The sequence below is a fragment of the Bactrocera oleae genome, chromosome 3, assembly GCF_042242935.1.
Source record: "Bactrocera oleae isolate idBacOlea1 chromosome 3, idBacOlea1, whole genome shotgun sequence".
Classification (NCBI taxonomy): domain Eukaryota; kingdom Metazoa; phylum Arthropoda; class Insecta; order Diptera; family Tephritidae; genus Bactrocera; species Bactrocera oleae.
In genome coordinates this window covers 55,267,463-55,294,021 of record NC_091537.1, presented here as the reverse complement: position 1 = coordinate 55,294,021, position 26,559 = coordinate 55,267,463, and the positions used below count along the sequence as shown (strand labels likewise).

Genomic DNA, 26,559 nt, shown 5'->3' with positions numbered 1-26,559 from the left:
ATTATTTTATCTGACACAAAGTATATATAATATATTTATTTTTATTTTTTAAATAACTCGATATTTCACAATTACATCTGTTACTGTTAGTATTTTATAACTAATTTGGTGCAAATAATTTGGAGATAATCTTAAACGAACTTACATGGTGTGAAAAGTAGAGTAACTCTAACTCTAACTATTGTAGGGTGTGAATCCCTGTTTGTTGGGCGCCAGTTATGTTATTAGTATTCTCCAAGTGAACTGTTGCGTCTGTGCAGAAGTTTTAAGCGGTGTTGCGTTAAATGCGCGTACAGTTTCGCAATTGTTGACAAAAGGACTTGCATATAAGTTATGATGTAGTGCACTTCTGTGCTTTATTGAGTCTGATTAGAACTAACTGATATTACAAAATTAACTTAAAGCTAAACCTAAAAGCCTTAAGCTACAGCACGTAGACATTTGCACCATAGTCAAATATCAGGTTACCGTAGCTGCCCTAGTTAGTCAGGCCACTGAACTCATACGTAAACGGAATATGTCTCAGCATAAGCGATAACGCAGATATTTGCAGCATAATCAAATATCAGGTTACCGCAGCAGACCTAGTAATCGGGCCACTGAACTCATGCGTCAGCGGTGCAAGTTTCTTAATTCTTATGTGTTAACTTATAGATTGTTCATAAAAATATAGACATAAAAATATTGTAGCCATAAGGCAAAATTACATATAGAAAATTAAATTTTTGAGATATGCAAACATATATCCTACATATGCAAATGACAAATTATATACAGTCTACTAAATGTAAAGTACAATGATAAGCAAAAGATTTGTAATATTATATGTTTATAAATAAAAATGTGAAAATCATTGTCTATCAAAGACAACACAAAAATAAATTTATATCTCATATCATAGATAGTATACAAGGCTTGCGTACTCCAAATACTTATGTACATTGGTCCTTCGAAGCCTCAAAAAAGAGGTGACGAAAATAAATATAAAAGGAAGGCGAAATAGAAAAAATTCATTTATATAAATAATTCACATAAAATTTTAAGCAAACATCAATTCCATGGAACGAAAGTATAAAAGAAAAGCAAAACTTATGTTTTAAGTTTGTGCTAAAAAGCGTCTTTGTGGCTATAACAACAAGAACAATGCTAAGCAGACAAAATCAGAAAAACAAAAATAAAAAAATTAAAAATTATCATCAAAATATATTAAAGAGGCAGAAGGAGTGAGGCGATATTGCTAAGCTAGAAGAGCAAAAAATACTCAGAGGGAAGATAAGAAAACCACAATACAATTATGACTAAAAAAGACAAGAAGCCGATGAATACATTGGCCAAAAATATTATGAGCATATATTTCAAATAATGGAAAATTCCATTGAAAATTCAAAAATTCAAAAAGCTGTAGAAGATTCTTCAGCAGTAAACAGCACAAGTTGACACGACTTCTTGATCAATCAACTGCAAATTGAGAAAGTGCAGCAAGCATAAATCAGTTTTTGGATACCGCAAAGGTGTGCATTTATACATTAATTTAAATTTACACGACGAACAAGCCATCATAGCTCGGATAGCTGTTCGAAAATTAGACAAAGAAAGTCTACATTTATACGAGCCGAACGTAACAAAAACAGGGATATACAAACTTTAGATGATGTTTTATATTTTCTGGAACAGCAGTATAAAGCTCTGAAAGCCGAAAGACACAACAAAACAGCTACATAGATGGAACAACCAAAAGCAGCCACAACGAACACCTACCTTTTTTACAGCTTCACAAAAAACGTGTATATTCCGCAAAGTTCCAAGTTATTTCAGTAACTAATAAGTTAATTTTAACTTCACGCACCGTTAGCAAATAATAATCAAAAAGGAAAGAGAGTCGATTTCGACGGGTGCTCACAGAACTGATCGCTAGCGAGTCGATGAAAAAAGGGAAGCGGGATCCTTCTTTTGGTCCCTTATATATCTGTTGATGTCTTCATGGTGGTGTGATCGGTGTTAAGTTGTATTTGTGTGCGTGTTAGTGCATGGTGTAGTGATGTGGAATGTATGGTATGTAGGTGTGGAATGTATGGTAAGTAGGTGTGGTGATGTGGATGTGAATTGGTGTAGTGTGACAGTGTCTTACGGTGAGGGGGGATTGAGTGATCATTTAGCCATCCCGGCCCCCCTAGGCAAATTATTAGCCTAGTAGTCGCTGCAGCTGTTGTAACGTTTCCACAACGCTGCTCAGTCCATTGGAACGACGTGGTTGTGGTCTAGGCTGTCGACGCCGTGGTGTTACATTCCGCGGGTATACCGAACGAGTTTAGGGTCGAGGTCCTGTTGCGCGGCTTCGCAGAGTAGGTGGCCGACCAACGTCGCGCCTCGAGGTGCGATGAAGTAGTGTGTGATGTGGTCTGCTGCAAATTTGGCACAGACCCGTGGACACACACTCTTGAGTCCCATGCGTGTGCGATAGGCAGTTTAGACAGTGCCCGTGTGCCTGGGCAACCTGTTGTCGTTGCAACGGTCGCATACCTTTGAAAATCCCACAATGTTGCAGGCGATGTGGGCGCCGACAAATGGGACATCGTATACGATGTGCCTCTGAAGGCGGCGATGATAGCGTCGGTGAAGGTCGCGTGCCACCGCGAGGAACTGGTGCTGACATCGGTGTCCTTGCAGGTGCGCTTGCAGGGGCAGTTGCAGCTGCAGATCGGGGCGTTGGGGTAGGCCCCGTGCGTGGCACGTTGTTAGCCGACCGCACAGTTGGCGTGGGAGTAGTTGGCGTATCCACATCCATGTTAATCTGTATGAAAGGGTTGTCTAATTATGCAGACTTGTCATATAAAGGATATGGATGATCGTGCCACGTTATGTGGCATGAATGGGTCATCGTATTGATCGACCATTTTTTTTATTAGTTATTTGTTATTTTTAACGGTTATTAACGAGTTTTTCGGTTTTTTGCTTATTGATTTAATTATTTTAGGATTGCGGTAGTATCGGTTGATTGTTTGCGATTTGTTGTGTCACTATTATCGGCGGTTGGGAGAAAGCATAGCTTCACGAGCGGGCTGGTTAGCATTCCGCTTTGTGTACGAAGATCAACCACTCGTATGTGACCGTCGGAGCCGTAATGTAACTTTTCTATGCGCCCAAGCCGCCATTCGGTAGGAGGTAGACAATCATCATGGATGATGACACAATCTCCAAGTTTTGTTGCTTGTTCAGGAGTCTTCCAACGGTATCGTTTATGGAGATCCTTTATGTATTCTTCTTTCCATCGACGGCTGAAATCGTGATGGAGAATTTTAATTCTCTCCCAGCGATTTAATAAGGATAGCGACTCCACGCCTGGCTCAGGTATGGCCAGAATGGGTGTTCCTTTGAGAAAGTGCCCTGGAGTTAAGGCTGTGAAATCGGAGGGATCTTGCGAAAGGATTGTAAGAGGCCGTGAATTGAGAACGGCTTCAATTCGAATTAATGATGTCGTGAATTCTTCGTAATTGAATTTGTAATTTCCAGCTACTTTTTTGAAGTGGGATTTGAAGCTTTTGACAGCTGACTCCCATAAACCACCCATATGAGGAGCGCTTGGGGGGATGAATTGCCAATTAATGTCTTGGGGCGCGTACTTTTGTACAATCTCAGGTGAGACTTGTTTGATAAAGTTCACAAATTGTTTTTCGGTGGCCCTTTGAGAGCCGATAAATGTTTTACCATTATCGCTCGTGATCTTCGATGGAAAGCCGCGTTGACCGACGAAGCGAGCAAATGCCGCAAGAAAAGCCTCCTTCGTCAGATTAGTACAAAGCTCAAGGTGCACTGATTTTGTCGTAAAACAGACAAAAACAGCCACATAGCGACCTTTGCTTTTTGTAAGTCTAGGTGCGTCACTGTATCGCATTGGGAGTGTAATGAAGTTACTCCCTTAAGTTTAATTTTGAGTCGCTCTATGAACTTGAGCATGTAAGCGATTACCCTGAGTGCTCGGGAATACGATGAAAATCGTTCGAGGATGTCAGTATCATCCACTGTTGTGTGAAAAGAGTCGATTTTTCGACTTTCTGGGGCAATTATATTGCGCATGGGCGATTGTGGCCAAGAATCAGGAGATTCTGTTAACCATCGGGGGCCATTGCACCAGAGGGTGGTGGTGGCAAGATGCAGGGGTTTGCATCCTCTCGTACCTAGATCAGCAGGATTGTCAGCACTGGTTACATGTCGCCAAGTGGCTGATCCTACTAGGTCAAGTATTTGAGACGTTCGGTTGGAAATATACGTCTTCCATGCATGTGGTGGTTTTTCTAACCAGGCGAGTACGATTTCAGAATCGAACCACAGATATAGTTTGTATTTTGCCATGTTTAAATGCATTCGCACCATGGATACTAGTTTGGCTAGTAGTAGCGCTCCACACAGTTCAAGTCGTGGCAGACTTATTGTTTTTAACGGAGCTACTTTTGCTTTTGCTACTAGTAGGTGGCTTGTGGTCGCAATGTCGCTTTGTGTGCGAACATATATAGTTGCGCAATATGCGTTTTCAGAAGCGTCACAGAAGCCGTGTAGTTCGACTTTGTGCTCTGGGGCATAATTTACCCATCGTGGGATTTGTATCTGTGAGATATCATTTAGATTGCTCGCAAACTGGGACCACTTTTCTAAACGAAGTGGTTTTACTTGTTCGTCCCAGTCGGTACCATCTAACCATAATTCTTGTATTAGAATTTTGGCTTGTATCATAACTGGCGAAAGCCATCCTGCGGGGTCGAAAAGTTTCGCCACAGAGGATAGAATTTGCCGCTTTGTTATAGCAGATAATGCAGATATTGACTCTGTAGTGTATGAAAACTGGTCAGATATCGCATTCCATTGGATCCCCAGAGTTTTTGTTGTACTTTCCTTTTCGAATTTAAGGAAATTAGTATCTAACAAATTTTCATGTGGTATATTTTTTAGAACATTAGGGTGGTTCGCCGTTATCTTTTTCAACGGAAACCCTGCGGTTTTGAGGGCTTTTATCACATAGTGACTCGTATGCTTGTGGAAGACTGTGACTTCCAGACAAGATATCGTCTACATATGTTTGTGTTTTTAACACTTTGGTTGCCAGAGGAAATTCTGACTTTGTGTTTTCTGCCAGTTCGTGGAGTGTTCGAATGGCTAGATAAGGAGCACAGTTGACGCCAAAGGTAACTGTTTTAAGTTTATAGTCGCGTAGTGGACTATTGGGAGATTTTCGGAAAATAATTCGCTGAAAATCTTGATCGTCTTTATGTACGACTATTTGTCTATACATTTTTTCGACGTCTCCGTTGAATACGTATTTGAATATACGCCAATTTAAAATGAGTAGCATTAAATCTGGTTGGAGCGTGGGCCCCGTAAATAGGATATCATTTAGGGAATTCCCCGAGCTGGTAGATCTTGATGCATTAAAAACAACTCTTACTTTAGTTGTTTTTTTGTCTGGCTTTACTACTGCGTGATGAGGCAAGTAAAATGAGTAATATTTGCCATTTATGATTTTTTCGCATGGACTTACTTCCTCCATGTGGTCTAAATGGAGATATTCTTCCAACACACCATCATATACTGGTTTGAGTTCGCCTTTTTTAAGTAGGTTTTTTTCCATACTTTGAAACTGCTGTATTGCAGAGGTGCGAGAGTGACCTAAGGCGATGGTGTTGGGAAATTGTTGTTTTAGTGGTAGTCGTACGACGTACCGACCATTATCTGATCTAGTAGTTGTGGCTTTGTAAAAGTCTTCACAATACTGATCTTCAGGGGTTGTGATTGATATAGGGGGGAGTTCTTCTAACTCCCAAAATTTTTTTAATTGTGAATTGAGGTATTCGTTTGAGATTTCCTCAACCTGGTTGTAACTGGTTCCGTAACTAGTCCACTTAGGATCCAACCGAAAATAGTATTTTGTGCTAATAGTGTATTTGAAATTTTCTCAATACCTTCGAGTATTATCTGTGGTATGAGATCGCTGCCTAATAGAAGGTCTATTTGAGCGGGAGTGTTGCAGTTGGGAACTGCTAGCTTTAGGTGTGAAACCTTTTGCCAATGCTTGCTATTTATGTGATAGCTTGGAAGCATATTTGTTAGTTGCGGTAAGACTATAGCTTCTGCTTGTATGTGCTTATCCGCTTGGGGGGAAATTAGGGTAATGGGGCAGATTTTATTTGAGTTTTGGACTACTCTTCCGCCCATTCCCGTGATTTCAAAATTAGCTAGTTTTGTTGGCAGTTGTAGCCTATTTTGAGCCCTAGACGCTATGAAAGATCGTTGTGATCCTTGGTCTACTAAGGCTCTAAGTTTAAACAGCTCTCCTCGATGTTCGATGGAAACGACTGCTGTGGGTAGTAGTACTCTACTTTGAATTTCGCTGTGTAGCGTTTGGGTTTTTAATGCCTTTGAGCAGCATGGTGCATCTTGGCAATTTTCGGGATTTGCTGTTGCAACTAAACCCGTGGCTCTTTTCATATTTGTGCTGTTTGGGGGTGAGCTGGAAAATGTGCTGTAATGCAGCATTGAATGATGTCGTTTATGACAATAAACGCAATTAAATTTGCTTTCGCACTCTTTAAGTGTATGTGCATGTGATAGGCAATTTGTACAAAGTCTTTTTGTTCTCACCAAATTGTTCCTATCGACAATATTTAATTTTTTGAATTTATCGCAAGATTTAAGTTTATGCCCTCCTGTACACAGTTCGCATGACGTTTGTTTATACTGTTCTGACGTGAACGATTGATTTTTAAAAAAACTTCTATTTAAATGGTTATTGCTACTGGTTTGGGGTCTATTAAAGCTTCTATTGAGGTCGTTTTGAACGTTTTTAGTTCTAACTAGTTTTTTGTCTACCCTTTCTGCTATTTCATATTGGGTAGTTAGAAATTCTTTCATTTGCTGCCACGTTGGGCATTTTTTCCGAGATGAGAACGATTGCTCCCACAAAAGTAACGATTTTTCTGGTAATGCCGCGGTGCATATATTTACCAGAATAGGGTCCCAGCTGTCTGTGGGAATATTTTGTGTCGATAAAACCGACAAACAATTAGAAACAGTGGATTGTAATCTAATAAATTCATCAGTTGTTTCTTTCTGAATTTTTGGCAAGTTCATTAGTATCGTTACTTGCTTATCGACCAATATTCTTTCATTATCGTATCTCGCTTTTAGAGCTTCCCAAGCCAGATTGAAATTATTGTCATTTAGTGCGAACTGTTTGACTATGACGCCTGCTTGACCTTTTGTTTTGTATCGGAGGTGATACAATTTTTGTGCATTTGTTAATTTTGGGTGGTTTATGTAAACGGCTGTAAACATGTCCCGGAAGGACGGCCATTGTTCATAACCACCATGAACGACTTCGGTATCACATGTGGGCACCTTGAGATGGATGCCTGAATTTGACTCTTGACATTGAATTTGTGGCAGCTCTACTCTCGGATGTGGAGCAGGTGCTATGGCTTTAATTAATTTTAATTGATCCGAAATCATTGCTTTTGTTTCTTCAAACTGGTCTAAGCAGTTTTCGTACTTGGCGTAAGCCAAGGATTTAAAATTTTCAGGTAAATCTGAATCGTCAGATTCTTCTACTGCGTCATATGCAGCTTGGAGACGTGTCCAGAAATTATCAAGATTTTCCTTTTTGATTTCTAATACCGATTCCGAATTGTCCTGAATCGGCGAAGATGAAAATCGAGTGCAGTATCGTATTAGACTGTCACGCTCAGAGATAAATTTGGTGTATGAAATATCTTTCACCCGTTTTTGTTTTGTAGCACCTTGCTTTGAGCGTGTAGCTTCTGCAGGTGTACATGGTCTCTTTTCGTCAGAAATCATTTTAGGTACTTTTAGCAATTGAGATGTTTTTGATTCTTTTGAGTCTGCGCTCATTTAAAAATTGTATGAAATAAATTCAAAATTCCTCAGTGTCGACTGATGGATAATTCAGGAAATTTCTTCGTATATAGAAATGTGTGAACGAAAGCTCTTTTTAGTGAATAGAGTTTTCCACTTTGAACAAAATTAAGATTAATTTTCGTATATATGTATAACCGTAAAAATTTTTTTTGTTAATTAGCGTTCTTAATTTGAAATAAATAACTGAAATACCCGGATTCAGTTGTTATAAATACCGGTTCGTATTTATTTTTAATTTAATTTAACAATTTATTGAATAAATGCCAAAGTGGACTTTGAATATAAATATAAATTTAATTTGAACCAATATGTATGTATATTGTTCAAAATTTTGTATTATTTATATAAAATAGTATGATTTTTATTAAATAATCCGCGGGTTATTTACGAACCGTATTTACCCTATGTACATATATAGGGTATATAAGTATAAGCGTATTGTATACTGTAAGTAATGTAAAAAAGCGAATTATGTATAGTCGTAAAAGAGCGCGAGAGAGAAATTGACAATAGCAGGTAATGTCGCAATTTTCAATAAGCACTGTATGTACGTATGTAAGGTTTTTATTGTATGTATAAATGATGTATAAGATATATACATATGTATGTAAAATATGATATGTTGTATACGATATTAATGTTTAATATTTAATATTTAGAATACATATGTATGTATACGTAACTATGCACTGTATATAATTTTATATATATAATTGTTATATATATGTTAGAAGTAAATGAAGTACTCCTTTTGGTACGTATATATATATATATTTTTTTATTTATTGCGTTATAATGACGGCGGAATAACGGCAATACTTCTAGCAACAGCTCAAAAAAAGTGAAGGTAACAAATGGAGAATACGTGACATTGCGAGGTCTAATTCTGAAGAAGCAGCTCAAATACTTCATTTACCAATAAGAATAGAAGTAACTGAACTCCAAGGCTTAAAAATATTTGATAAAACAACAGAAAATGAAAAAAAAAGTAGTAAAGGCAGATTCATCAAATTAAGGGTAAAATGGAATTAATTATTTGCTTCCACAACGATATGGCAACGTTGGAACAGAGGATAATTCAGCCGATGTAGCATCCAGAGGGGTATTTGCGAACAAAATGGTAGGCCACAATCTACGGTGCGGAGGTTACAAGAAGATGAACATCAATGTCAAACACAGAGGAGTTATTATCAAAACATCACATTACTAATTAACTAAATTAATAAGATTTGTAAAAATAACAAGACAAGAATATCATCATTATTAATTTGAAATGTTTCAAGAGGAAGAGAACAAAAATATTTAGGGGCTATATAGCTGTATTTGTATTTATGGCAATAAGTGCTATTCATTTAAAGGCAGTAAGTGAATTAACAACCGAAACGTTTTAAGCTGTTTAGAAAAGATTTTTTGGAAGAAGAGGTAAAAGTCATACTCAGACAATGGAATAAATTTTGTAGGTGCTCAGAGAAAATTAGACCTAGATTTCAAAAAAGCAATCAAGAAAAATTCAACAGCAGCTGCCATATTAGAAACAGACAAAATTCAACAGACAAATTCAAACAGTTAAATATCATTTAAGAAGGGTGATAGGCGAAAGTAAATTGACATTTGAGATTTGAGAGATGATTAATTTGCTATCACAAATTAAAGCAATGCTGAATTCTCGACCTTTATGTGCCATTGGTAGTGAAAGCGATATCTATTTTAACACCTGGTCTTTTTAATACGATGTCCAATAATAGATTGTCCTGAAGCAATTGATTATTCATAAATGGGCTCCTTGGATAAGTGGAAAAATACAAAAAATGAAAAGGGACTTTTGGACACGGTGAATATGGCGAAATGCTGCAACAACGAATGAAATGGAAAACCAAATCCAATCTAGCAGAGGGTCAAATAGTAATTATTAAAGAAGAAGAGTGTGGCAATTATCTAAAATTATTTAAGCGTATCCCGGAAATAATGGAAATATTAGAGTTGTAACTCCAAAACAGCAAAATGGGACTTAAACAATTCGTTCACAAATTATGTCCACTGGAGACAACAAAACAGCAGTAAAACAGAAGAGCTAAATCAGTAACTATAACAGTTTCTCTTCATGCCCAATCGGAGATTAATAAAGAATTACTATCTCCTTCTTGGGCAAAAGACATTAAAGATATTCCAGAACTACAAATAAAGTATTTTGATTCAACATTAATAAATAACACCAAACTTCTCAAAAAATAATATATAAAAGTAAAAGGTATAAGTTGTCATCACGTAAGTGGTCACGTTTCGCTTACTTTAGTTTCATAATAGGAGTAATCATTACTTAATCATTTATTATTTATTAGATGTAATCAAAATATATAACAATAACTGTGACTGTTACATTTGAACATCCAGTCAGAAATAATTAAAAAATAATAATAAATAATTCTTAATAATAAAACATAATAGTAAATTAAAAAATAAATAGGCTAGTTTACTAAAACAACACAGCTTTGGCGCCTGGCAGAATGTTCATAAAAATATGAACATGAAAATATTATAGCTATTAGTTAAAATAATGTATAGAAAGTTATAGTTTTGAGACATGTACATTAATACACAAATATACCATACATATGTAAACAATAAATTAAATACATTCCGCTAAATGTGAAGTGCAATGATAAGCAAAAGATTTGTAATATGAGATTTTACTCATAAAAATGTGAAAATCATTGTCTATCAAAGAAAACACAAAAATAAATTTATTTATCATATCATAGATAATATGCAAGGCTTGTGTACACCAAATACTAAAGCACCTAAGAAATTGTAAAAGACGCATGCATTGGTATCTGAAGTATGCAATGACAATAGAATACATATCTACACATATATATGTACACGATATATACATATATACGTAGTTAAGAAATTATATTCAAATTGAAACTCACATTATAAAAAACTATTGAAATAAGGTTTTGTACATATGTACATATTAATTTTCTATATTTTTACACACAATTCTATATATAAATACACTATATCATTTTCCTTACACACAATATCTTTTCAATTAATTGACCGTATGGTTAATTGAACCACGTGATCGGACAAAAAAATGATAGCATAGCATGTAAATTTCCTCGGATAATTGAACCCGGTTAATTGATTTTCCTGCTTAGTTGGTTCGAAATTTTGACATTAGCGCATATACATATTTCTCAGCATTTGTGATAAACACTGGGTGGTGGTGGTTTACTAAGCAATTGAAAACATATGTTTATTGGTGAAGAAAACCTATGATAAAGCGTAACTAATTTGTTTAACAATAATTTGTTAATTTGTATTTGACAATAACTTTGGAAATAAATTTTATTTGATTGTTAATTTTTGTAGACTATGACCGCAAAACGATACGTAACTCTTACAATTAAGAATAAGCTTAAATTTTTTCTGAAGCCAAATGCAAGCCGAAGTCTGAGCTGTGCAAAAAGTATGGGTGATCTCTTACCACATTGAATAGAATTTTGCAAAATGAGCTCGACATAAACACAAACCAAATATGTTATCAGAATGAGAGGATGAGAGCGCTTTATTTTTCAAAACATTGCCTGGAAAAAGCCTGTGCAAACAGGGATATCGTAACACTGGGTTTAAGTCATCTAAGGAGCGCCTAACCTAACATTTTATATGCAAATCCACAGGTGAATACAAAAAAGTTGTTTTAATTGAAATCCATATTGCTTAAAAACATTATTCTGTTGCAAATAATGCAGCTTGTCACAAAAAAGTCCAGAATTAAAAGCATCTAAATCTTCAGTTTTTACCGGCAAATACCACAGCAATTGTCGAGTGCCTAGATTAGAGTATTATTCAAGACATCAAATAAAATGCGATAGGTATCTAGAACTGATCAATAACTACAAACACCGATTTATAATGGATGGTGGTGAGTTTAATGTGAAAAAAGGCTATTAAAAGGCTAATTAAAAGGTTATTAAAAGCTCTTCAAATGACTGGGTGCCGTATAATGTCTACTGGGATACAAACTTACTGGCCAACAAATCCACTGGGAATACCAGATCTTATTGATTTATTCATTACCAAACATATCTCTTCAAATTATACGCGCATAGAAAACGTTTGGATATGACCTTTGACCATTCACCGATATATTTAACACTACACGAAAAAGTTGTTAAGGAACCGCCTTTTACATTAACAAATAAAAACACTGACTAGGAATACTTTAAGCAAATGCTGTCTGATGATGATGACTTCAGAATAAGCTAAAAATCTTAAATTTAACAAACACAATATGTAGTCTGGAGTAGTACCCCAGTTTAAAGAAACTTACAACCAATCAAAAAAACACGTATAACAAAGAAATTAAAGAAATGGGAGCGGAAAAACGCCGATTAAGCCGAAAGTGACAACAAACAAGATCTCTATCTGACAAAAGTCTTAACAAAATATGTAGAAAATTTACCAGTAAGATAAAGGCATTTAAAAATATAATGAATTAATGGTGTTATTGCTCTGGTATACATGAGAACATATTTTCAAGCAATTTTTAAATATATAACTTACACACTGAACGATATATTCGCCATAAAACCTGTTAGAAAAATTGAAATAGATATATGTAGCATATAGGAGTTAAGGAAAGATTGATCCGATTTTATTTTTGCCAATACCACATACCATAAACATACGACGAACAAACAAAATGCTCCCTGGGTTTAATTAAGGCACCTCACATACCATCACCAATCTATGGGGAGTAAAGTCAGCCAGATGTTCGAAATTTGTGATATTATAAACAATTCCACTTTCCCTATATCGTGAAGATTTTCTGCTATCTTTGGAATAACTAAATTAATGCACTACAACTTTTTACATTTTCACGTATATATTTTATTTTATTGCAGAATATCGTTATATACAACATTCACTGCATTCTTGTCATTAGACAATACAAACATGTTTTCTCTAGAGGTTACTCTTGAAAGAGCGACATACAGTTGGACATGTGAAAAACAGTCAACGCTAAAATCTAAGCCTACAATGTTGAGGGTTTGACCCTCCGATTTATTAATGGTCATTGCAAAAGATGTCTATACCGGAAACTGTAAACGTTGAAATTGGAAGGGTAAATCCGATGGTATCTGAGGGATTCGAAATCAATACATCTTTTCCGGTAACACATCCTGTGAGTACTGTGCACTCTATTATGAAAGTTTTCAGTAATTTTACCAGCAAACGCGTGCCATTGCAAAATTTATGTGGATTCAGATTTCCTAGTAAAATAACAGGACAACCTTCTTTCAACACCATTTTGTGAGAAGGGTGTCCAGACGGGGGTAAAAGAGTTAAAAATTCTGTAGGAAAATGAACAGTTTCTTTCAAATCAAGAACAGTATCGACCGAGTAGTATAATTTCGTCGACGCATCAATCTTTGAAAGAATCAAGTTATTTACCTTATTTACTTGTTCGTTAGTTGGTTGCAGAATCGCTCTTTCTTTAAACCAAGATATTGTCGTATGACTTATGTTATCAATGTCAGGATAGACATTATTGACTAACTCTTGGATGTTGTCTATCAAAACACAAAGGTTTTGTATGTTATTCCTTCCCTCACTTTGTGTTAACTCGTCATTGCCACCTTTGAACAGCATTCCTGGAAATAGCCTCTTCTCACGTGAAGATGACGAAACCCTCATATAAATTTTAAGCTCTAATTTATTAGCTACATGTAACCAAAAGAACAGAATTGTACATCCATCCATAGATGAATTTTTTGTTGCACAAATCGCGCATTGTCCTATCCAGTGATTCCACAGACGTCTTGTTTGACAAGGTAGCTTCATCCCAGTCTTTTAATGAGCAGTCACGCATAAATTTTCCTGTATTGCTCTGTTTAGAAACACTACAGACGCGGTTATTATCATTGGTTGTGATTTTCCGCGGGAGCTTGAATGTAGAGTGTACGGTTCGGCCTCCTTCCAAATGCGTAGCGGCAATGGCAGACGACGCAACAGCTTTTTTTCCGGTAGATCTCACAGCAGATTGATTAAAAATGTTTTTTCTTTACCTCCTGGTACATCAAGCAAAAGCAATTTCCCTTCATTGCATTGAATACTCTTTTTGATCGATGTTTAGTCGTGACTCATCTTGAGTTATATTTTGTAAAAGTCTCATTTGATCCTATGATGTTTCTCTTGTGCATTCGGCAGTGTTAGTTAAATCTGAGTTTGAGTAATATTAGCTGACATCGGTTAGTAAGTCATGGCGTCCAACTGCCCACTGTCGTTGCGGTGTTCATTCGCCACACGCTCAACAACTTGCTTACTCTTAAAATAGGTCATATGAAATGCGTTAATATAACGGCGTATGTTGCGCATGAATTGTTTGGATGAATGATTGTTTGATTTTTCTTTGCAAGCAACACATGCCTTTCGATTCGTCCTTGAATTTCAATGCAAAGCAATGTTCACACACTACTGACATAGTACCTATTGATACTATACGATCTTCCTTGTAAAAAATCGAAGGATCGTAATTCATGGCAGAATTTTTTTTATTTACCCATGAGTTGGTAACTCGTGCTGATAATTCTCTAGCTCTCTGTATTCGATGTTTATCCCTATCTCGGATGCGGTGAATCTCACGCTCTACTGAAGATTCCCTATTTCTCTCTCTTAACTCTATATCTATCCCGAAGCTGACTGAGTCGAGCCTCACGCTTTACTGACGATTCTCTGTCCCTCTGAACCGTATGCCTATCTCGATCCCGGCTGTGGCGAACCTCACGCTCTACTGAAGATTCTGTCTCAGCTCTATATCTATCCCGAACGTACTTTTCTGGCATTCACTGTACTACGACCTATGTTCGAACGACGACGCCTTCCAGACATTACTTTATAATTTTTGTACAAAAGTTACTCAGTTCTATGTGTATGATTACCTATGCACAAATTGACATATTATTAGTATGTGCCGCAGTAAAAAATATGTAAATACTTACCATTTAGAAAAAGAGATAAGTTTTTTTTTTTAACCGAAATAGCAAGTCAAGTTAAACTACGATTTTAATTTAATTAAAAATTCTTAAAAAATAGTTTCCTATTCGTACGACTAAAAACAAAAGATAATCAACAACAGAAAAAGATATAAGTTTTTTTTTTTAACCGAAATAGCAAGTCAACTTAAACTACGATTTTAATTTAATTAAAAATTTTTAAAAAATAGTTTCCTATTCGTACGACTAAAAACAAAAGATAATCAACAAAAGAGACCTATTATATTAAGTTTTTTTTCTGGACTTACATACTTCAAATTAAATTGCGAATTTTGAAAAGAATTTCCCTAATATTAAATTGATCTAACTCTAAATTTTAACTAAGATCTTAAAAGAAAATTCTAATCCATTAGTTATGGTTTTATTTAATCTAATCTGATTTTTTAAATTATTTAACAAGTTAATTTTAACTTCACTCACCGTGGGCAAATTATTATACTAATTAAAACAAAAAGGAGTCGATTTAGGCGGGTGCTCGAAGATCTGATCGCTAGCGAGTCGAAATGCTAAAAAGCGGGCGGGACCATTCTTTTAGTCCCTTATATATCTGCTGATGTCTTAATGGTGGTGTGATCGGTGTTAAGTTGTATTTGTGTGCGTGTTGGTGCATGGTATAGTGATGTGGAATGTATGGTATGTAAATGTGGAATGTATGGTAAGTAGGTGTGGTGGTGTGGATGTGAATTGGTGTGGTGTGACAGTGTCTTATGGTGAGGGGGGATTGAGTGGTCATTTAGCCATCCCGGCCCCCCTAGGCAAATGATTAGCCTAGTAGTCGTTGCAGCTGTTGTAGCGTTGCCACAACGCTGCTCAGACCCGTGGAACGACGTGGTTGCGGAACTGGTGCTGATATCGGTGTCGTTGCAGGTGCACTTTCAGGGGCAGTTGCAGCTGCAGATCGGGGCATTGGGGTAGACCCCGTGCGCGGCACGTTGGTAGCCGACCGCACAGTTGGCGTGGAAGTTGTTGGCGTATCCAAATCCATGTTAATCTGTATGAAAGAGTTGTTTAATTATGCAGATTTGTCATATAAAGGATATGGATGATCCATATTGGCGTATCCACATCCATGTTAATCTGTATGAAAGAGTTGTTTAATTATGCAGATTTGTCATATAAAGGATATGGATGATCGTGCCACGCTATATGGCATGAATGGGTCATCGTATTGATCGGCCATTTTTTTATTAGTTATTTGTTATTTTTAACGGTTATTAACGAGTTTTTCGGTTTTTTGCTTCTTGATTTGATTATTTTATTGCGGTGGTATTGATTGTTTGCGATTTGCTGTGTCGCTATTATCGGCGGTTGGATGAAAGCATAACTTCACGAGCGGTCTGGTTAGCCTTCCGCTTTGTGTACGATGATCAACCACTCGTATGTGACCGTCGGAGCCGTAATGTAGCTCTTCTATGCACCCAAGCCGCCATTCGGTAGGAGGTAGACAATCATCATGGATGATGACACAATCTCCAAGTTTTGGTGCTTGTTCAGGAGTCTTCCAACGGTATCGTTTATGGAGATCCTTTATATATTCTTCTTTTCATCGGCGGCTGAAATCGTGATGGAGAATTTTAATTCTTTCCCAGTGATTTAATAAGGATAGCGACTCCACGCCTGGCTCAGGTATGGCCAGAATGGGTGTTCCTTTGAGAAAGTGCCCTGGAGTTAAGGCTGTGAAATCGGAGGGATCTTGCGAGGCCGTGAATTGAGAACGGCTTCAATTCGAATTAATAATGTAGTGAATTGTTCGTAATTGAATTTGTAATTTCCAGCTACTTTTTTGAAATGGGATTTTAAGCTTTTTACAGATGATTCCCATAAACCACCCATATGGGGAGCGCTTGGGGGTTGAATTGCCAATTAATGCCTTGGGGTGCGTACTTTTGTACAATCTCAGGTGAGACTTGTTTGATAACACTAACACTTTGTGTGAAGCCCACAAATTGTTTTTCGGTGGCTCTTTGAGCACCGATAAATGTTTTACCATTATCGCTCATGATCTTCGATGGAAAGCCGCGTCGACCGACGAAGCCCGCAAATGCCGCAAGGAAAGCCTCCTTCGTCAGACTAGTACAAAGCTCAAGGTGCACTGCTTTTGTCGTAAAACAGACAAAAACAGCCACATAGCCTTTCATCAGAGTGGGAGAACTTAACGTGGACGCCTTTATTTGAAAAGGCCCAGCAAAGTGGACACCTGTGATGGAGAAAGGCAGAGCAAAGTTGCAGCGTTCCGGAGGAAGTGCTGCTATAATCTGTGTTCACATCTTTTGCTTGTGCGTGGTACAGATTTTGCTCAAGAAAATGCACTTCTTTATTTGGGGCTTAAGTCGGGGAATGTAAAATTCCAGGCGGACCATGTGTTGCATGAGGCGATGTTCGGCATGAAGCATTAATATGTGGATATAACTGATGAGTAATGTGGCGAGTCGAGACTTCTCTGGTACAATTATGAGATGGCGTTCGTTATACGTTAGGCTTGAATTGGCAAGCCGACCATTCACACGAAGAAGACCTTTCGTGTCGAGGAATGCGTTTAGAACTAAGAGGGGACTTCTCTTGTCAATAGGTTTGGATTCTCTGAATAGTGATATATCGCGGCTGAATTGGCGCGCTTGAGTATATGCGATAAGAGCGACCTTTGCTTTTTGTAAGTCTAGGTGAGTCACTGTATCGCATTGGGAATATAATGGAGTTACTTCCTTAAGTTTAATTTTGAGTCGCTCTATGAACTTGAGCATATAAGCGATTACTCTGAGGGCTCGTGGGAACGATGAAAATCGTTCGAAGATGTCAGTATCATCCACTGTTGTGTGAAAAGAGTCGATTTTTCGAATTTCTGGGGTTTGCATCCTCTTGTACCTAGATCAGCAGGATTGTCAGCACTAGCTACATGTCGCCAAGTGGCTGATCCTACTAGGTCAAGGATTTGAGACGTTCGATTGGAAATATACGTCTTCCATGCATATGGTGGTTTTTTTAGCCAGGCTAGTACAATTTCCGAATCGAATCGAATACTAGTTTGGCTAGTAATAGCGCTCCACACAGTTCAAGTCGGGGCAGACTTATTGTTTTTAACGGATCTACTTTTGCTTTTGCTACTAGTAAGTGGCTTGTGGTCGCAATGTCGCTTTGTGTGCGAACATATATAGTTGCGCAATATGCCTTTTCAGAAGCGTCACAGAAGCCGTGTGTTCGACTTTGTGCTCTGGGGCATAATTTACCCATCGTGGGATTTGTATCTGTGAGATATCATTTAGATTGCTCGCAAACTGGGACCACTTTTCTAAACGAAGTAGTTTTACTTGTTCGCCCTGTCGGTTCCATCTAACCATAATTCTTGTATTAGGATTTTGGCTTGTATCAGAATTGGCGAAAGCCATCCTGCGGGGTCGAAAAGTTTTGCCACAGAGGATAAAATTTGGCGTTTTGTTATTTCGGATAATGCTGATATTGGCTCTGTAGTGTATGAAAACTGGTTAGATATCGCATTCCATTGAATCCCCAGAGTTTTTGTTGTACTTTCCTTTTCGAATTTTAAGGAAATTAGTGTCCAACAGATTTTCTTTAGGTGTGTCCTTTAAGATAATAGGGTGGTTCGCCGTTATCTTTTTTACCGGAAACCTTGCGGTTTTGAGGGCTTGTGTCACTTGAGCTAGTGACTCGTATGCTTATAAAAGAGTATGACTTCCAGACAGGATATCGTCTACATACGTTTGAGTTTTTAACACTTTGGTTGCCAGAGGAAATTCTGACTTTGTGTTTTCTGCCAGTTCGTGTTCGAATGGCTAAATATGGAGCACAGTTGACACAGTTTATAGTCGCGTAGTGGACTATTGGGAGATTTTCGGAAAATAATTCGCTGAAAATCTTGATCGTCTTTATGTACGACTATTTGTCTATACATTTTTTCGACGTCGCCGTTAAATACGTATTTAAATATACGCCAATTTAAAAATGAGTAGCATTAAATATGGTTGGAGCGTGGGTCCCGTAAATAGGATATCATTTGGGGAATTCCCCGAGCTGGTGGATCTTGATGCATTGAAGACAACTCTTACTTTAGTTGTTTTTTGTCTGGCTTTACCACTGCATGATGCGGCAAGTCAAATGAGTAGTATTTGCCGTTGATGATTGTTTCGCATGGACTTACTTCCTCCATGTGGTCTAAATGGAGATATTCTTCCAACACACCATCATATACTGGTTTGAGTTCGCCTTTTTTAAGTAGGTTTTTTTCCATACTTTAAGACTGCTGTATTGCAGAGGTGCGAGAGTGACCTGAGGTGATTGTGTTGGGAAATTGTTGTTTTAGTGGTAGTCGTACGACGTACCGACCATTATCTGATCTAGTAGTTGTGGCTTTGTAAAAGTCTTCACAATACTGATCTTCTGGGGTTGTAATTGATATAGGGGGGAGCTCTTCGAACTCCCACAATTTCTTTAATTGTGAATTGAGGTATTCGTTTGAGATTTCCTCAACGTGAGTGGTCATGGTTGTAACTGGTTCTATAACAAGTCCACTTAGGATCCAACCGAAAATAGTATTTTGTGCCAATAGTGTATTTGAAATTTTCTCAATACCTTCGAGTATTATCTGCGGTATGCGATCGCTGCCTATCTATTTGAGCGGGAGTGTTGCAGTTGGGATATGCTAGCTTTAGGTGTGAAACCTTTTTCCAATGCTTGCTGTTTATGTGATAGCTTGGAAGCATATTTGTTAGTTGCGGTAAGACAATAGCTTCTGCTTGAATGCGCTTATCCGCTTTTTGAGAAGTTAGGGTAATGGGGCAGATTTTGTTTGAGTTTTGGACTACTCTTCCGCCCATTCCCGTAATTTCAAAATTCGATTGTCTTGATGGCCTATTTCGTGCCCTCGACGCTATGAAAGATCGTTGTGATCCTTGGTCTATTAAGGCTCTAAGTTTAAACAGCTCTCCTCGGTGTTCGATTGAGACGACTGCTGTGGGTAGTAGTACCCTACTTTGGTTTTCGCTGTGTGGCGTTTGAGTTTTTAATGCCTTTGAGCAGCATGGGGCTTCTTGGCAATTTTCGGGATTTGCTGTTGTAACTAAACCCGTGGCTCTTTTCGTATTTGCGCTGTTTGTGGGTGAACTGGAAAAATTATTTATATGAAGCCTAGAATGATGTCGTTTATGACAATAAACGCAATTGAACTTGCTTTCACACTCTTTTAGAGTATGCGAACGTGACAAGCAATTTGTGCAAAGTTTTTTTGTTCTCACAAAATTGTTCCTATCGACAATATTTAATTTTTTGAATTTATCGCAAGATTTAAGTTTATGCCCTCCTGTACACAGTTCGCATGACGTTTGTTTATACTGTACGGATGTGAACGATTGATTTTTAAAAAAACTTCTATTTAAATTGTTATTGCTACTTAAATTGTTTTTGTCTAGCCTATTCATATTGGGTAGTTAGAAATTCTTTCATTTGCTGCCACGTTGAGCATTTTCTCCGAGATGAGAGCGATTGCTCCCACAAAAGTAACGATTTTTCTGGTAATGCCGTGGTGCATATATTTACCAGAATGGGGTCCCAGCTGTCTGTGGGAATATTTTGTGTCGATAAAACCGACAAACAATTAGAAACAGTGGATTGTAATCTAATAAATTCATCACTTGTTTCTTTCTGAATTTTTGGCAAGTTCATTAGTATCGTTACTTGCTTATCGACCAATATTCTTTCATTTTCGTATCTCGCTTTTAGAGCTTCCCAAGCCAGATTGAAATTATCGTCATTGAGTGCGAACTGTTTGACTATGACGCCTGCTTGACCTTTTGTTTTGTGTCGGAGGTGATACAATTTTTGTGCATTTGTTAATTTTGGGTGGTTTATGTAAACGGCTGTAAACATGTCCCGGAAGGACGGCCATTGTTCATAACCACCATGAAAGATTTCTGTGGGCACACTGAGATGGATGCCTGAATTTGACTCTTGACATTGAATTTGTGGCAGCTCTACTCTCGGATGTGGAGCAGGTGCAATGGCTTTAATTAATTTTAATTGATCCGAAATCATTGCTTTTGTTTCTTCAAACTGGTCTAAGCAGTTTTCGTACTTGGCGTAAGCCGAGGATTTAAAATTTTCAGGTAGATCTCAGTCGTCAGATTCTACTATTGCGTCATATGCAGCTTGCAGACCGGTCCAGGAATTATCAAGATTTTCCTTTTTGATTTCTAATACCGATTCAGAATTGTCCTGAATCGGCGAAGATGAAAATCGACTTAGACTGTCTCTCTCAGAGATAATTTGGTGTATGAAATATCTTTTACCCGTTTTTGTTTTGTAGCTCCTTGCTTTGAGCGTGTAGCTTCTGCAGGTGTACATGGACTCTTTTCTTCAGAAATCATTTTAGGTACTTTAAAAGACTGTGTTGCTTTGGATTCTTTTGAATCTGAGCTCATTTAGAAAATAAAGAAATAAATTTAAAATTCCTCAGTGTCGATGGAATTCAAGCTATATGCTCGTATGTAACGAAACTCTTTTAGGTAAATAGAGTTTTTTTTTCACAAAATTAATTTTAACTTCCGTATATGTATATAACCGCAAACTCTTTTAGTTAATAAGAGTTTTTGATTCGAATTAAGTTACTTAAATACCCGGATTTAGGTTTTTATAATTACTGGTCGTATTTATTTTTTAATTTATTACCAATCGAACTTGTATTTATTTATCGTTTTTATGTCCGTATGTAGGGGTATGTAGGTACACCCTAATGCGTGGCCTTGTAGATATGTATAAAATGTTTGTGCGCAATCCTGCTTGTGTTTGTTTGCCAAAGAACAAGTTGTATTGCTGGATATTTGCCAAAATGGACTTTGAAGAAATTTTTATTTGAGAATTTTTTTATATTATTTTATTTAGCTGTCTGTTAGCAAAAAAACATTTTTTTTTTTTTATTATGGAATTATTTATTTATTTGTTGCTAAGATTTAACCGCACCGTTTAATTTGTTTTAGAATTATCGATATTTAAACGATTAAATGAAATAAAAATATGTATTTGTACCCACTGTATGTTACTGGGTTATGTGAGCATAGGCAGATCGTATGCCGTATGTACAAGTGTGTATGTGTATGACTATGCACGCGTGATATTTTTCGGCGTGAGAGAAGAATGTGGAGAAAAGTAAAAATTGTAATACGCAGGTATTTTACCGACTGCGCTTATGTTAATATATTCTGATGTAATGTATATGTAAAAATATAAGTGAATGTTTAGTTATAAGACTTATCAGTAAATGCAATTTGCATATTGTTTGCCGATTGAATGTATATATATGTATGTTTGTATTTTTGTCTTTTTGCTGTAGATTCTAGCTGTAATTGTTATTGTGCCTTTAGCTTACTTTTTGTTACGCAGTCCTGCTTATTGCTTTATTAAGCCTAAGGGGTACTGCCGGAAATTCTTTGCAAGTAAATACTTGAATTTTTATTTTTTATTTTGTGGTTGTTGTGTGTATATATATATACAAATGTAAGCGCATAAATTAAGGCAATCAATACTATGGTAATATAATATATATATACATATATATGTAAATATAAGTATATATGTATATAAGTATATTCACCCGATTTTTTTTTTCTTTTGTGTCGGTTTTTTGAAACTTTCCGTTAACGTTAGGAAGATTATAAGGATATAGTACTTAAATTTTTAGTTCCGTTTTTTTTTTTTTCCGTTAACGTTTCCTGTATCCGTGGTTTCAAACTGTTAAAACGGATTTTCTTAGTTTTAATGGTATACAGGATTTACAAGCATACATATATAATCAATAAAAAATTAAAACGATACACTTACTTTGTCTCGCCTCAAGGGGGTTTTGGGGAGAATGTATTTGTTTTTTTTTTTGAGGGTTTTTTGTGTTTGCCCTGTTTTACTTGACGCCAGCTGTTGCCTGTTGTGCAGCTCTCTCCCTGTGTTTTTGGCTCAATATGTATATTTTATTGTTAATTTCGCGTCCGGTTTTGATTAATATTGTTTTTATTTTTATTTTTTTGTTTGGGTTTCGCGCCGCGTTTAGAGCTTTTGGCTTTTGGTTTCGCGCCCGTTCGTTTTTGTGTTTAAGTATTTGATTTTATGTTTTTGGTTTTTGTCACATTAAATGTGTTTTGCCACTTTTCCACTTTTGTGTTATATATGAACGCGTATGTGTCCGAACATATGATGGGTCACTGAACTCTCGACTTCACTTTTTGCATATGTATGTATGTATGTATATATATATGTCCATATATTTTCTTTATATACATATATAACAAATATATATTATATATTTATATATTTCTATATATTACTGCACTTTCTGGGTTTAGTTTTTGTTCTTTTTTTTTCAATAACTGTCACATCACCTTTTTTTTTTGTTATCTTTTTAGCACCGCATTTTTGTCACTGTACCTTTTTTTTTAATTTTTTTTCACATTATTTGTTGTTTACGTTACAATTTTTTGTTCACGTTATTTTATTATTTTTTTCCCTCTTTTATGTTTAATTACCCATAGTGCCGTCCACTAGGGCTCGAAGGACCATTTTTAAATTATTTAATAAGTTAATTTTAACTTCACTCACCGTTGGCAAATTATTATACTAACTAAAAAAAAAGGAGTCGTGTGATGTGTATGTGAATTGGTGTGGTGTGACAGTGTCTTATGGTGAGGGGGGCCTGAGTGGTCATTTAGCCACTTATCTAACCTTATGTACTTACATGTACTAGAAGTGCGATTACAAAATTAATCTTAGAATAGAATATCATTTATATTTAAAAACTACTATCATACAATTATTTATCGTTATTTACTTATAATTATTGATACGTTGCCGCAATGAAAAGCACGTTTTCATGAAGTATTGTTATTTTCCTCGCTAGAGAGCTCCGATAATAAACGCGTCCGATCGCTACTAAATTCAAAGTACTATATTGAGAACCGCGGCCTCCGACGCGCTATTTATAGGAACGCTCCCGCCGCCCGACCGGACGGTACAACCGCAAACGCTAAGTTCCGCAATTTTAAATCTGTAATATCTTTGAAAATATTAATTTAAATCATATTTTGTAAAGGGCCATATAGATCTCTATTAAATCGACAATGTATTTAAGGTGTTTAACTTGATAAGGATTAATTCTGTATTGCTTAAATCGCGTCGAAAATTAGCCGTTATTTGTCGTAATTAGTAAATGACAAAAAAATGTTATTGTGGGATATCCTGAAGAGATAGATAGATACCATCGCGGAGTTTTCTCTATACCTTTTCAATGTGTACAATACTTAGTACATTATATTGATAAATCTCGTAGGGTTCAGCCTGTGTTTGCAATGTAAGCGGAAAAAATTTTATTATTTACACATTAGAAACATTTAACTTAACAGTATTTTCCCACTATTTAATGGATGTTATTATACATATAAACATTTCTCTTCAATCACTCTATTTATTAACATCATACATAGGGATATAGGAACTTTGTTTGATACTATGTATTGATACAAACAAAACAGCACACGGAGGTAGCCAGCTGGAGCGCAGGAATTGGGATAAAACACACAAGGCAAAAGTAAAGTAGACAAACTTTAGATGATGTTTTCCATTTTCTGGAACCGCAGTATTAAGCACTAAAAGCCATACGACGCAAGAGAAGTGCTACATAGATGGAACAACCAAAAGCAAGCACAACGAACACCTACATTTTTTACAGCTTCACAAAAAAACTTGTGTATTCTGCAAAGTTCCAAGCATTGAATGCGATGAATCGTTGGAGATTCATTGCAAGCAACAAGCTATGCTATACTTGCCTTGATCATGTATATGCAGGCAAGAGTAATAATAAGAAAAAAGTAATAAGTGTGAATGAAATCATCATAATTTACTGCATTATAATAAATTCCAGAAAGGAAAAAGAATAGGTGAAGAAAATATCGCAAAAAAATCCTCCACAATGGTGACGAGAATAAGAGTGAGGGCAGCAAATGGAAAATACGTTACATTGCGAGGTCTAATTCCGAAGAAACATCTCAAATACTTTATTTACCAAAGTGAAGAGAAGTAACTTTTACGTTTAAATGGGATATAGAAGAATGGAGAAACTTTACCTAAGCTGATCTTAACTTCATTAAGTCGGATCGAATCAACGTCGTTATTGGAGGTATTGTATATGCTGGCATACTAGAAGAAGGCATATTGCAGGAGAATGGACTACTAGGTTAAGCCACAAAATTGGGCTGGATATTGTTTGAAATTTTAGAACAACCGAGAAAAAACAACAAAATTTTAGCGGCGGTTACTACAGCATCGGAAAAAATAGAAAACACCGCAACTCCGAAGTATACAGAAGATGAATGCCTAAAAATATTAGATAAAACAACAGTGAAAAAAAAAATAGTACTAAAGACAGATTCATCAAAATAAGGATACAAGAGAATAAATTATTTGCTTCCACTACGATATGGCAACACGTTGGAACAGAGGAAAATTCAGCCGATGTAGTATCCAGAGGGGTATTTGCGAACAAACTGGTAGACCACGATCTACGGTGGAAAGGTCCCAAATGATTACAAGAAGGCGAACATCAATTGCAAACTCAGAGTAGTTTTAAAATCGATGTATTGTTTGTCACATTATCAAAAGAATCACAAATCTTGGATAAGATAATATTAAAATATTCTAATTTAACTAAATTAATAAGGGTAGCAGCTTATAGTTTCCGATTTGTAAAAATAACAAGAAGACAAGTATATCCTGCATACTTAGTAAAGTCAGAAACTAAAGAAGCTGAAGTGATAATAATAAGATATCAGCAAAGATTACAATTTAGATTGTTGAACTCAAAAAATAAATTTGATATTATAGTAACATTGCAAGATTGAATACAATTTTGGATAATAATGGAATTCTTCGAAGGAGGTAGGTTGAAGAATGCAAATCTTCATATTGATGAAAAGCACCCAATAAGATTAAATAAGTCATATTTGTCATTATTATTAATTTGAAATGTTTCAAAAGGAAGAGAACAAAAACATTTAGGAGCTATATAGCTGTATTTGTATTTATGGCAATAAGTGCTATTCATTTAGAGGCAGTAAGTGAATTAACAACCGAAAAGTTTTAAGCTGTTTTGAAAATATTTTTTGGAAGAGGTAAAAGTTATACTCAGACAATGGAACAAATTTTGTAGGTGCTCATTGAAAATTAGACCTAGATTTCAACAGACAGAACTGAGTGAAAGAGCTTCTTCCAGTATACCGGTTCTCGTTTGCTATTGTACTGCAACTTGTGCCGTTACCGCACTCCAAACGCTCTCAGTATCGAACTCCATGTGTCTCCAAATTCAATTTCGAGAGGTGTTTCTGCTAAGTGGTTCCGTTTCTCGGGCGAACAAAACTTCAGCAATTATGGCCATGTGGCCACTATTTGTGTACATATCTGAGACGTCCCACTTAATGTGCCTACTAAGGGCGATGTTAGCAAACATTAAGTGTATTATGGAATCATTATTGCCTTTGTAATAGGTATTTTGCGTGCCACTGTTTATTATTGTAAGGTTCATTTGACT

General features: G+C 36.4%; 2 long non-coding RNA genes across 2 annotated transcripts; both read left to right on the top strand.

Moving 5' to 3' along the window:
* Positions 1 to 8,554: 8,554 nt before the first annotated feature.
* On the top strand, positions 8,555 to 10,892 carry LOC118681216 (uncharacterized). Its single transcript, XR_011395332.1, has 3 exons — positions 8,555 to 8,677; positions 8,749 to 9,609; positions 9,669 to 10,892. It is a non-coding gene; the product is annotated as an uncharacterized lncRNA (long non-coding RNA).
* A 423-nt stretch (positions 10,893 to 11,315) lies between these two features.
* Positions 11,316 to 25,870, top strand: LOC138856214 (uncharacterized). The gene is made up of 3 exons (XR_011395321.1): positions 11,316 to 11,609; positions 12,837 to 13,117; positions 24,461 to 25,870. It is a non-coding gene; the product is annotated as an uncharacterized lncRNA (long non-coding RNA).
* Positions 25,871 to 26,559: the final 689 nt, after the last annotated feature.